The 14,167-nt window shown below is 32.6% G+C and overlaps 2 long non-coding RNA genes across 3 annotated transcripts; both read left to right on the top strand.

The window, feature by feature from the left end:
• Positions 1 to 4,433: 4,433 nt before the first annotated feature.
• Positions 4,434 to 10,600, top strand: LOC140006511 (uncharacterized). Of its 2 annotated transcripts, none has more exons than XR_011814173.1 (2): positions 4,434 to 4,603; positions 10,209 to 10,600. It is a non-coding gene; the product is annotated as an uncharacterized lncRNA (long non-coding RNA). The 2 variants fall into 2 exon arrangements; XR_011814172.1 differs by lacking the exon at positions 10,209 to 10,600 and adding an exon at positions 9,556 to 9,778.
• LOC113723816 (uncharacterized) lies at positions 6,779 to 8,903 on the top strand. The gene is made up of 2 exons (XR_003457131.2): positions 6,779 to 7,123; positions 8,732 to 8,903. It is a non-coding gene; the product is annotated as an uncharacterized lncRNA (long non-coding RNA).
• Positions 10,601 to 14,167: the final 3,567 nt, after the last annotated feature.

Below are 14,167 nucleotides of genomic sequence, written 5' to 3'. Positions count from 1 at the left end.
TAAAAAAAAAGAAATACTCAATTCAAATGGATCCATAATTTTTAATTGTTATATACGTTTTTTATTTGTGCTGGTGTATTTTGAATAAATGGAATATTTTGTTTGTCTACACATAGTCGGATACTAAAATATTACTATTGGATACTAAGCTAACGGATTTGTTTCGATTAAGTGTTGGTTGAAATTTTCCCATTTTCTTTTCTGGTATCATTCACTGTATTGTATGATGCGTTTGAGATAAAAATATTGAAAGGTAATAAAATAAACGGTTTTTTGAGGGAAAGTAAATAAATACGAAAGAGGATAGACAAAATTAAATAGGAAAAGTATATAAAAATAAGAGATGATAATAATTATTAGTATGTATATATATATATATATATATATATAGTAGATTAGGCAAATAGTAGGTGTGTTAACCAGTGTCCTAGGAAATTCGTTTAAAAAAACCCAAAAATAAAAAAGTTAGTTAAAAAATATGTGCAAATAATAATATTGAAATTTCAAATAAATAATTATTATTCAAATGGATTTGTTGAAATTATACTTTGAGTAAACTAGACACTTTGTTCGTGTAACCAGTATGTTTGAATGATTGTTTGAAATTTTTTTTTTATTCAGTTACTGTAATACTTTTTATAATATGATGTATGTAAGTTAAAAAAGTTGTCAAAAAAATTTTTAAAAAATTGGTGCAAAAATGAGATTATAGAATTTTAACAAAAAAATTTTAAGCAAAAAAAGCTTACCCAAACGAGCAAGACGGATGCAATTGAAAAATGGTTGGGTGGTTTTTTATGGATTGATATTTTCTACATTGACAATGCATATACTGTAAATTTCAAACGAATGACAACTATGTAAAATTTGAATTTAAATTCTAATTTTTATATATGTGTTATAAATCCAATGATAATACTATATATGGACAATAAATCCAATGGTAATACTATACATGTTGTCCATATATATAACATTTACTCGTTTTTATTATGGGGTGCAAGTGGTTTGGAGGATTAGGAGAATGACTAGTGGAGGAATATAATTGTTCATGTCTTTGCTTTTCACCTACTTTTGGCCGTGACTGACTCTGTGTATCTGACTTTAGCATTATTTATCTGCATTTTTGTTTATTTATTCCTTTCCTTTGCGGTGAGTAACAGGAGGAGAAAGAGACATAAACAAATAAGGAAAGAAACATGAACATCATGGTGCGTGGGGCTGTGTGTGTGTGTGTTTTGTGGGGTTTTGATGTGCCTAATTAATTATCAGATTCTGTTGGCTTTGGAGCATTTACCAATTATTAATTAATAATTAGGATAGTTGGTACTTGGTACAGTTCTTCAGAGAGAGATGAGAGGTAATATGAGAATTTTATTTTTTTTTTATTTTTTTTATGTGGTGAGTTGAGAAAGTTTGGGTCTTCCATGGGAAGCTTGAGGTTGAGGGGAATAAGTCCAAGAAAGAATGGGACTTGTCCAGCTCTGATGTTGAAAAATGAGAAGTGAGGTCCTTTTTGTATATGGCTTGTATTCCTTTGTCTTTTTCGGTTCTTCCTATCCCACAATATTTATTCCAGAAATAGTAGAAATTGATGATTAAATTTAATTAATTTAAAAAATCTTGCAATGTACTCTCCATTTGTTTTTACCAGTATTCTGTTTGGATTCTTCAGTTCTTATGGCCAATTTGTTTGTCAAGGAACTTTAGAAGCAAAATTTTCATTTATGCTAGAAATTCTACCCTTCTTTTTCGTAATTTATTTTTCATTCATCTTTTTTTTTCATTTTCTTTTCATGTACACTACCGTTTTTCATGAATTACTCCTGAAAAAAAAGGGTTAAATGCAAAATACACCCTCAAACTATTTTTGGATTGTAACCAACGCATTAAAGTATGAATTGTAGCAATATAATACCTTCATATATTGATTTTTAATTTTCAATTAAAAATTAATCAAGAAAAGATTTTGATGACAATCTTGCCCCAATATAAGTAATCGAAATATCTAAAACAACCATCTGCTCCTCTCTCTCTCTCTCTCTCTCCAATGTCTCTCTATAAGAGTCCACTTCTCTCTAATTTCTTCTTTTTCACTGATTTTTTATTCTCAAGCACACCCCAAAATTTTCCTCTCCCTAATTCTTGCTTAGCTCACAAACTAGTCGTGACCCTTTTCAAACTCTCCCGAGTTCAGATATAAACCCCCGAAATTCTCCACGCTTCATTCTTGGTAATCCCACAATCAATCATAATTTTATGGGTTAATTACACTTTGTCCCTCCGAACTTGGGCCCTTATAACACTTTGCCCCCTAAATTCCAAATATATGCACTTTACCCCTTGCATTCAACTTTTTTACAAGGTTAAAATGAATTTATATTTTTTATTATCAAAATATCCCGAACTAATTTTCAAACACACATAATAATTGTACTATAATAAATACCGATTTCTTTAGTAGTTGCTAAATGCATCTAAACACAATTACACTATACATTTCAATCTTTTAGTACTAAAATGAATTAGATAATTCACAAAAAGGAAGCCTAAACTACTCAATGTATTTATCTCAATACCGATAGCAATATTTATTTTAAATGAAATAAAATTAATTAGTGCATTTGGAATGAAAGTTATTTGCTTATATTTTTTATTGTAGCACTTTTCAATGTGTTTTATATGAGATAAAAACTTGATTAAAAATAAAAATATATTGAAAAATGTATTTCAAAAATTTTCAATTTTTAAAAAATATAGTATTCAAACAAAATACAAAGTAAAATATGAATGTGGTATAAAATTACCAAATAGCATCTGATTGACTCATGAAAATCTCGTAAAAGATGCAAGATAAATGAAAATTATCAAAACCAATTTGTTTACATTTAAAGGAAGAAAGATAAGGGATGGAAATCTTGTGCAAATGTTTTAGGATTTTTTAATTCTTTTTTTCTTCATGATACAATTTTTAAATTCTTTTGTATTACACCATCTTTTATTTTTTAAAATTTTTAAATCACATGACTCTGTGTTTTTACTAGTAAAATGTTTCATATTTCAATTAAAAGTATAGCATTTTTCTAGAACTATTATGTAAGAGCATTAATGTCATTTTCTTAAAATTTTGATTGGAGAATTCATCATTAATGTCTGACTAGTCAATGAAGGGGGCAAAGTGTACATATTTAAAGTTTAGGGGAGCAAAGTCTTGTAAAGGGTCAAGTTCGAGGGGACGAACTGTAATTAACCCTAATTTTATTTAAACTTTGAATCACCTTCTTCTTTCTACCCTAACCTCTAAGACAATGCTAATCTACCATCTTGATTAAATCCACTCAAGATGAATTATAATAGGGTTTGTATTCATATTTGTAGTTTTGGTTCCAATTTTGTAGGGTTTATCTTGGTTGGTTAATTTGGTATTTTAGTTTGATATAGTGTGTTTGCTCATTATGACCTTGGTGTGGGTAAGTTGTGGTCTATGGTTGGTAATAAGGAACCTAAAGTTGACATTGTGGTGGAAACTAGTTTTGGATTGTTAAACAAGAGACTAAACATGCTCATCATTTTACAAAAGTAAAGAGGCAGATTGTGGAAGAATGTTAAACTAATGGAGAAGACGAGAAGACTAATCCTTTTATGCCGATTTTTAAAATGTTTTTGTGGTAATGATATTATTGCGATGGTCTTCAGCTCTTTGCAAGAGTAGTGGTGGTTGTGGTATTAGTGTGAGAACCCTCACTTTAAAAGTCAATTTTTCTAAACTACATGCCTTACTCTAAGAATGAAACCACGGATTATAAGCCCTAGCATTGTATCCCCTATGTGTTATCGTATACACTAAGAAATTAAAACATTTTTCTTGAGTTAGTTGTAACTATTTCACCACTTATAATATACCATTGCATAGCATTCTACATGTATTACAACAATTTCCATGCATTACATTTCATATCCTTACTTTTAACTAAAGCAATTTTGTTGAGTTAGTTTCTTTTTTCACCACTTACATTGTACCAAGTGCCTTACCCTAGGATTTAAATTACTTATTATATACCCTTACAATATATTTTCTATATGTTATAGTAATTTTCATGTATAACATTCCATTTCATTGTAATTGAAGAAAAATATTTTCTTGAGTTTGTTTAAATTAATGCACCACTTGAAATTGACCAAGTGTTCTTTTCTTAAGTAGTAGAGATTTTTGTGTGAGATTAGAGTTGTTAAACAATTATTGGTACATTTGGAAAGTTAAGAGAACCATTAGTCAAAGATTAAGAAAGTCTAGGTTACTAATGGAGCCATGTGGCAAAACCCTAGTCATGGGTTTGTTTGACTAAGGAATTAGAAAACAATTTAAAGACTAAACTTGGTTCCTTTTAACCCTTGTTGGCCGAATTTCTTAGCACAAAAAGGGGGAAGAGAGAGAGCTCCATATACTTACCTTAAACCCTAGAAAAAAAAAAACCAAGAACAAAAATCCAAAGAAGAAAGATCTAGAGTTTATGAGAAAATTTCCTTCAATCTTTGAAGTTGTTTCAAGCCTAAAGCTTCTATTATGGTGGTTTGTTTGGTGTCCAAAGCAACTGTAAGTAAGGTATGTAATATTTAAAATTTGGGTTTATGATGTTATATCATCTACTTGAGGTTGAAATGGCGAAAAAAACTTGTTATGGTTGAATTTGGGGTTAGTTTCTTGAGTTAATCAAGTAATGGTTAGGTTTACTAATATGCATACCAAGTGTTTGATGAAATGTCTAACCCTTATTCATGTGTGTTTATGAAGTATTGATATGTTTTAAACCCCTATTTAGTTGGATCTAATATTTGTTATGTGCAAGGAATGAAAATAACAAGAAGAGTAGAAGTTAGAAATTTTTAAAGTGTGCTGACCGAAACTTTTTAAGCTTGCTGCCCGGTTTTTCCTTGATATTTTCATGCACATTTTGGCTACAAATGTGAGTGTTATATGTTGGGTTATGTGTGTGGAGGTTGTCTACAAAAAATTAGCCAATTTGGTTGAATAAATTTTGAGTTATAAACAAAGGAGGAAAACTGGACTAGGTCCAGAAATTTTCTGTCCAGCAATCTTGTTAAGGTCATAACGTGTTAGTCACTGATCGGAATTGAGTGCCGTTTGTGGCAATTGAAATTAGACTCTTAGAGCTTTAAAATGGTACAAAGCTCATTTTCTAGTTCATCCCGAGCAATCCGTGGCGAGTCTGGAAAGTTGGCTGTCCGAGCGGTACTGTTCATCCGAGACAGTCCAGAAAGTTCATTTGGTTTCTTAATTTTGAGCCACTTATGTTGGAATTTTGGAAATGGTTTCTTCTAGACAAATTTAGCCTTATGAACCTAGTTTCCAATGCAACTGATGGAACCTAATTCCAACTTTCCCACAATGCGCAATGACCATTTTCCCGAGGCTGGCCGGGCGAGACAGTTTAACCCGTAATGAAGCCTTTGAGCTTTAGTGAAACTTTTCTTTTGCCAAACTTTCATGTACATACTAGACTTGTTTTCCATGAACTTTCACCGTGGTTTAGACCCTATTTGCATGCCGGATTAAGTAGCTTAAGCTACTCACTTGGCCTCTTAATGAACCTATACTTTAGTAGGGAACGAATCCAATTATTAATGTTTTCACTCGTTGACCTAGGTTTGGACAACGACGGTGATCGTAACAGAGACGTTTGATGTCGATTATTACTTTTGCTTGACAGATGAGTGTTCCACTACCTGCTAGTTGTTATGTGAAATATTTGTGTACTTGAAAGTATTGAATTGTTATTGTTTGAGCCAAACACTGTTTTAATTAAAATTGAGGCAAGTGTGTACTTTATCGCACTCGACCTTCCTTATTTTTTTTTCTTTTCACTGAGCCTCTACTTACTGAATGAATTAACATGAAATGAGATATTGCTATACATGACGGTACTTAAGTTGCGTGGATGACATTCCACCAACTACTGTAACTGTTTGGGTATCCAACCTCATAGGTGAGTCGGTTGTATCAAACCAGCAAGGGTTTGGTCGAGAAGGCCGATAAATCTTGAGGACTGTTTACTGTTCACTGGAAATTGAATCTTGCTTGGAGGTCCCTAGTGAAGCATAGCCGTTGTGCTTGCTTGTTGTGTTGTCCAGCACCACCAGTGATAAAATCCTTGGCTTGATACTGTTTCATTAGAATCCTTGAGTATTGAAAACTCGGATTCCTGGTATACTCGAGTGTTACCGATGTGAGGATTCGAAAATTCCATTATTTTAAAATCCCTAATTTTGGCTAAATAATTATTTATTTGGATTTTTGCCACGAATAATATTTTCTAGCCTATTAGACCTAAGTACATGATTTTATAGTTCGTTATATTTCTAAAGTGACTCATTTTAAAAATAATAAAATAAAAATATAGATGAATAAACAAATATTTTCTTATAAGCCTATTTAGCGAAAAATGGAAACGTGTCTAAAAACTTTAGCCATTTGGGAGTACAATAAACTAAAAATTTAAGACATATACAATGGTCCTAAAATAGACAATTTTAGGTTTAAACACACAAGTAATAACTAGTGGTACGATCGTTATAAGAATTTCTCAAAGGTTTTAATTTTTATTGCGCCTAAATTAGAAATACGTGTTTTCACGTGCGCGTTTAATTGAGGGACTTTGGACCATTATTTTGGGACAATTAAGAATGAATAATATTTATATGAATGTAAGGGCCCTAGAGGTTTAGTGCACTAGTGCAACAAACGTAAGAGAAATCGGATACAAAACGCGCGCGTAGGGTACTAGTTAAAATTGATTTGACGTATCAAAGGATTTGACGTCAAGCGTCTTTTGTACGCAAAAGCTACAGAGCCGAAATTCATTTCCTTTTCTCTGCTACAATGGCCGGCTAGACTGCAGCAAAGGAACAACCAAGCTTCACCATTTCTTTTCTTCCAAAACTCAACCAAATTCCTACCAAAACTTCCATAGATTCTCACCAAACTTCACATTCGTTTAGCTTTTTACTTGGACAACATCTTAGGCTGGAAAAGGGAGGAGTTTCACGGCTGTCTTCAGGCTTCATAGGGACCGAAATTTTCTGATCTGAGCAGCCATCAAAGTAGGTAACAATCTAACACCTTCAACTTGTCTTATGAAAGTTGATTTACGCATTTGAGTTGGAATCTTTACTTTAGTAGCTTGGATTGTTGGAAATGTGGGCTCTATGAACTCCCACTTTGGATTGATGGTTGTGATGATGTTTGATGATTGTTTATTTGCTGAATTAGAGCTTAAGGAAGTAGATTAAAGGTGCATTCTTGACAGAAACGTTGTTTAACTCTTGAAACAAAAAGTTCCCATTTTACCCCTGCTCTGTTCGGTCACTTTACTGCAGATAATTGAGGATTTAAAGGCTTGATTATGTTGTTTACATGTTGTAGAAGTTGTGTACAAAATTTTGTTGAAAAATATTGAGTTTTGGTTACTCAAACAAATTTATTTCAAAAACTGGTAATCTGGAAAACGATTTCGCCGTAATCCAGACCAGTGGTTGTATTTTGTCCATAACTCCGTACTCCGACGTCGAAATCAAGTGCCGTCAACTGCATTTGAAACTAGACGTTCCCATGTTTCCAACGGTGTATAATGCACATTCTGGTTTCATGTGTGTGAGCCACACCATTCATCTGAAGTTGACTGTCCTGTTTCTCCGTTCTGCCGAAATGATTTGATGATGCTGCAACTTGAGGCTTGGTTTTGAACCAGTTGCATGCCGAAACTTGGAACGATTTCTTCTGTGAAATTGTATCCCTATGAATTTATTTTCTAACACTATCAACCATTCCCAATTCTGAGTTAAATTGAGAGAGTTATGATCAAAATACGGCGACTGCTCGTTTTGAAAATCTTAGATTTGGACAGATTGCCTTAAGGATTTTTCCAAACTTTGGTTGATTGAATGACCCCCCTCCCGAGGGTATTTTTCCGTGAAATTTGATAGAGAGATAACCTTCATATGGAAGTATTATACTGCAAAATTTGGTGTCAATCCAAGTCCGTTTCGGCACTTAACTAAAGGTCCAAAGTTGGAACCAAATCTGGAAATTTTGTAACAGTCTTGAATTTTTCCCAACTTTGAACTACCATATCTTGGTGCTCGAAACTCCGATTCTCGATCCATTTGTTCTGACCTATACCTTACTTGCACCTCTAATTGAGCTATAAATTTCAAGGGTTGGTTTGCAACGAATGAATTCTGCCAAATTTTCAAAGTTAGCGAAAAACCAACCCCGGCTCAATCCTGGGTAAGTTGGAACAACAACTTTAGACTCATTTTTTGAGCACTTTCCACTTCGATTCATGGAAAAGTGTCTTCTAGGAACTTGCAGTACTTTCTAAGAGGTTTTCAACGGTATAAAGTTTTCCAATTCTTGACTTATGCCGAGTGAGTTACGATTTTTCAAAAATTCATAACAAAACTGAAATTTTTCCAACTTTCAAGGAAATAGAGTTTTTCAAGAACTCTTTATTCTTTTGATATTATCTAAACGTTTTATCCCCGATTTTCTAGATAAAGATTTAAATATTGTTGAATGTTATCAAACCTCTCTCGAACCTCGATTTACGAGTAATTGAGGTTCATTTTCACGGAATTTCCTAGAGTAATACTAGTGAACGAATTATTCCTCGATATTTGGGATATGGGTGATAATTCACTATTATTTGCTCAGGCACGCACGAGGACCTCCAAGAGGACCCTACTGTGGAAGTTTGAACTCTTCCTCCAATTTACTTGCTTGCATAACTTGGTGAGTGTCAAGTGTATGCCTACTTGAACCCTAAAGTCTTGATTCATGCTTGATTCACCTGATTTCATGCTTAGCTTAACTGATTTTGACAAAATGGAGTCGAGTGTGTACTTGATCGCACTCGTTCTCATTCGAAACGAATGACTCATGCTTAACATGATTTGTTTGGTTTACATGACTTGAAATGTCTGCTTAAACCTATCAAATGCTTGAATACATGAAATGGTATGCTATGATTGCATACGTCGATGGAGTGAATCTCCTCGACATTTACATGACAAATGGGGGACGCCCAAACTCATAGGCCGACCTTGGAACTCGAGCCGGTATGGGTTTGGTCGGGAACCTCGGTGAGCCATGAGACTCAAATGATAAGCTTGATCTATTGAGAGATCTCGCTTGGCATACTCGTATAGTATCGCCTTATAAATGTAGTGCGGGCCCGAAGTGGTGTATGGTGGACGGATGAGAAATAAGTGGTGAACTACGGATATGAAAATATCAACCCGGTTGACGGAGAGTCATCACGGGGAGATATACAAATGACATCGGCAAATGTGGAACTTAGCTCCTGAGAGCTTCTATATCCTTGAATTGTTTCTGGTTACAGTTTATTGGTGTTATTAATTACTTGCAAGATAATACTTGAATTGTTATTGGGCTTGTTATCTGAACTATGTGGTTGCATGTGTGTTCTTGGCCTCACGAGCGTTTTGCTCACCCTGTAGATTTGTTTTCCTTAACAGGTTGAATTCGGAGGTAAAATGGAGCAGCCTCTTGATGTACTTTTGTTTTAGGGTTGCTAATACTTTTGTTTATGCCTTCGGTTTTGGATTGTACTTTTGGTATGGAAATGTAACATTTGGACGAATTGTATTTTGTGTACTGACGTGTGGTTTGGAGAATGGTTGACTATTATTAAGTTTGAACGTTTCCTCATTTATTGTATCTAAGTTTCGGTTTGTATTGTGTGGTTCGGCTATAAGTTGAATGGAATTGCTTGAGTCCTGGCGAGAGCTAGGCAGGCGTCCCGCGGATACCCTTTGGTTCGCCTTAGGGAGAAGTGGGGGCGTCACAATCAAACTACTGTTTATGGAGTGCGGGCCCGGTGGGGGGTGGTTTGGTGGACGGAGACTAGTAAAAATGGTGTTCTATGGACCTATATACTGTTACAAGTGTTGACGGAGTGTCAACAAGAGGCAATTATGATCAAGCTCAAGTGGACTTTTGGCTTTTGAAAGCCACCCGTATCCTTGAATTGAACTGTGATTAAACTGTTATTTTACTGTACGGTGTTTAGTTGGCTATTTTGTGATTTTATGTGGCTATGTGTTTACTTGTTTTACCTAGAACCTCACTGGGCTTTATCTCACCCCATTCCCTTTGTTTTTCTTAATAGATCGGGAAGGGATTTGATCGAGGGCTTTCTTAGCTTTATTTTGCCGTTCTTGCGTTTTGAGGTTGTAACTTTCATTTAAGCAGACTTGTAAGCTTAAATTCTTAAGGATGATTTATATTATGTAATTTTGAGTGAAGCATGGTAAGTTGGCATGCGATGATATATGTACTAAGCTGAATTGTTGGATTAGTGATTATGTTTGAGGTAGGGTTTCAATCCCCTGCATTGTCAAATGTTACATTCGTTTCATTGATGATATTAGTACTTTGAACGACTGAGTCCTGGCGAGAGTTGGGCAGGCAGTCCGCTGATACCCTAGGGTTTGCCCTAGGGAGAGGTGGGGCTGTCACAGTTAGAAGGTTAAAATTAAATTTGAGAACATATATTTTGCATGGTTGTTGATGTCTTTTCACTTATATTCAGTCCACCAAATTCACAATAATTGTTTAGTGTGCAAAGAAGTTTATAAATAAAATAGTAAAATACTACAATTCATAGTTTGTTGTGCAAGTTATAAATCAATAATAATTTAATGGTGTATTTTGCAATTAATCCAAAAAAAAAAGCGGGCTGGGTAATTTAACAGTTATACCTGTCAACCCATAAAACTGACCACTAATTCTTGCTGGATTTCTACTAAAGTGTATACCTTGTCAAATTTGTTTAACCCATCGGTTCAAGCTGACTATGATCGAGTTTTAGATGATCTAGGAATTTTTTATTTTTGTACCAAATTACATTAGAGACTTTGCCAAAGTCTTCACTTATTGGCCAAACTAGTTTTGTACCCATTCATTGAATGGGAATTGTCTAAAAATAATAAATTATTTAGTGTAGTTCATAAAAATATTTTCATAAAATACAAAACTTATTGTATAATCTATTATAACTTTTCTTAAATACATTGTTATTAAAAAACAGTCTTATAATGTAAATTTAAATATCTAATTCAGTGATTAATAATTCGAAATGCAAAAAAAAAAAAAAATCGACAATATGATGACATTCCAAAACTTGAAAATAGGGAAGATCAAATCTTGGTTGATCTTTTGTAAACAAAAGAATGGCCAACCCGTTACCAAAACATCAATTTTGGTACTTAATATAAATGGCTTAAAGGTTAATGTGAAAAGAAAAGAAGTCGAATGAAATATTAATAAAAGATAATAATTCAGAATCAATCAAGTCACAGAAACATAGCAGCCTTCTAAATCTGTTCATGGCTAATAGAAACCAAAACGAAAACATAATATGTATTTTGCTATTAAGTCAAAAACATAAAAAATCTAAATAGTTTGATGTATATTGTATGACATGAACTGCTGTATGACAATGAACTTGATACCTTGCCATTTATATAATCAATGACACCTTCTTGTTCATTAGAAGCTTTCTATCAAAATCTAAAAACAAACATTGAAAACTGCACAAAAATTTTTTAACCCCAGAAACCTAGAAAATAAAAAAATATTAATACGTTGTTGAAGACAATTAATAAATTGTCAAAGGCAATTAAAAAATCGTGTGAAAACACATAGTTTAAAAGGCCACTTCTAAATCACTAACCAAAAAAGCAATATATGTTCTACTTAAATTGAAGAGTGAATCCATAAATTGAAATAACAAATTAATTACAAAAACCTTGCCAGAAATAAAAACCAAACTGTAACTTTTGAAGAGTTAGAAAATTCAAATTCAATGATCTAGCTATGAAAAAAGTGTAGGAAATTATAGACCACGTACAACGAGAATAAACAAAATTCAAATGCGGTCCTTGCATTGAAGGGAATAAAAACGAAGTTCCAAATCCGGTCCTTGCATTTAAAAAAAAATTTCCAAAAATATTGTGAAAAAGTGTAAACATCTGCACTGCTTGATAAAGTGATAAGTAATAGATCGATAACCGTATATATAAGTAAAAATGTAGAGTATTTTCGATAGCGATAATCTGATAAACATAATCTAATATTTGAATTGATATTTTGAACTTTTGAGTTGAAGATGAGAGAGAATTAAAAATATAATTCAAAATTATTTATACTAATCCCCTGAAAATTTAGGCTTAACGATTAGGGTTAAGGGAAAAAAAGGTAAGAGAATGGAAGAGATAATTATGGAAGGATTATCTAGAATTGTAAAGTCAAGAGAAAAAAGAGAGATAGAATAGCGTAGGTTATTAGGGGGGTTAACTCATAGAGCGCGTTGCACCTACTTGCTATGTCGATAAGCCACGTAGGAAAGAGATAAACTAAAAGGATAAGGATGATAATAAGACTTTATTATATATATATATATATATATATATATATGTATATATATATGATTTATATATATGATTTATTAAGAATCCTAGTAGGAAACTGCTTGCCGTCTCGTTAAGTCACGTAGGAAAGAGAAAACATGAAGGGATAAGAATAAAAATACGACTTTATTATATATATATATATATATATATATATGATATCCCATTAAATATATTTGTTTCCTTTCTTATTGTACAATAAATAAGTACAATAAATCACCTTAACTTTCAAACTATAATTGTTACCGATTCATCATGCTATTTCAAACTATAATTGTTATCATCATGATATAATAGTTGAGTATTTAAAGAACTATTTTATTTTTAGACAAAAGTAAAATAATAAAACACATAATGCTATTTTCTTATAAGCATGTTGCTCTATTAAACAAAATAATTTTATTTTGCCTTTGGCTACATGATCTATGTTCATAAAAGCATGATAAAATGAAATTAAGTTTTCATTTAATGCTTATATAGTAATAATCTATTTTGCTAAATATAATGGCACGTATCTAAAAGCACTTTATTTATCAATTTTAGATATTTTGAGATAAGTAATATAGTTCAATCACTTACACATTGGTTGAACTAGTGACCATCTACTTGGAACTTTTACCAAGTTCCTTATAAATTATAAGGCCAACGTAAATAACTATGCATGAATCTTTTACCTTCATCCAGAAAATGAAAACTTCATAGTAAGTGTATGAACTATACTAGATGTAACAAAGAAGCACATACGATGGTAAATAAGCATTTAATGCCACAAAATCTAATTTTCATTGAAAAACTTTTGTTGTTTCTCTACATATCTTATACTAAGTTTAGTTAAGAAGATGAATAAACTATAAGGAAAAATTTTTTTGATAGTCTAATCATTCAAACAGAATTTTTCTACGAAGGGTCTTAAGTGGCAGAGCCATTCTCCCTTTCCTCCTACTATTAACAAGAAGTCCCAAGTACCTTTCAACTATGTATTTCCATCCATAATTTAGATGGAATGAGTATTGGGTCCAATGAAAATAGGATTTGGGCATGAAATAAGAGTTGCCCCAATGCAAGTGATGAAACTCGAAGGGATGAAATATAAAATTTTAAAATCAAAGAAGCTTATGATGTGCAACTTTACTTAAAACTTAAAGTAAATTGTTTAAAGAGTAAATCTTATATGCACTGATAGTATATGCACTATCACCGTTTGATTTATGACATGTATGCAAAAGTTAAATTTCAAATCAAATTTTACATATTTGTTATTCATCCGATCCTGATAGTATATACGCTGTCAGTGTAGGAAAAATTAACCCTTGTTTTAATGCTTACACCATGACGAGGTTTATTAGAGAGTAGAGACAAGGATCTTACGGTATAATATAGATTATACAAATACTCCCATATATTTTCCATTCTTCCCTGGTAGATAAGAGAAGCAAGTTATGGATTTCTAAATAGCAATAAAGAGTGTACTATTTTCTTAAACTCTTGTCGACTAAGTACATTTTTAAGATTTGCTCTATAACATAACTACCAATCTCACTAAGGTGATGAATATCTTTCTTTTAAAATTGTTCCAAATGGATGAAGTTAAATCGGAAATGTTTCAACTTGATAAAGATGCGGGGATATGATACGGATTGATGCTTTTAACAAAGTT

Source organism: Coffea arabica, chromosome 1c (assembly GCF_036785885.1).
Source record: "Coffea arabica cultivar ET-39 chromosome 1c, Coffea Arabica ET-39 HiFi, whole genome shotgun sequence".
In the NCBI taxonomy this organism is placed as follows: domain Eukaryota; kingdom Viridiplantae; phylum Streptophyta; class Magnoliopsida; order Gentianales; family Rubiaceae; genus Coffea; species Coffea arabica.
This window is presented reverse-complemented; position numbering and strand designations above follow the sequence as displayed.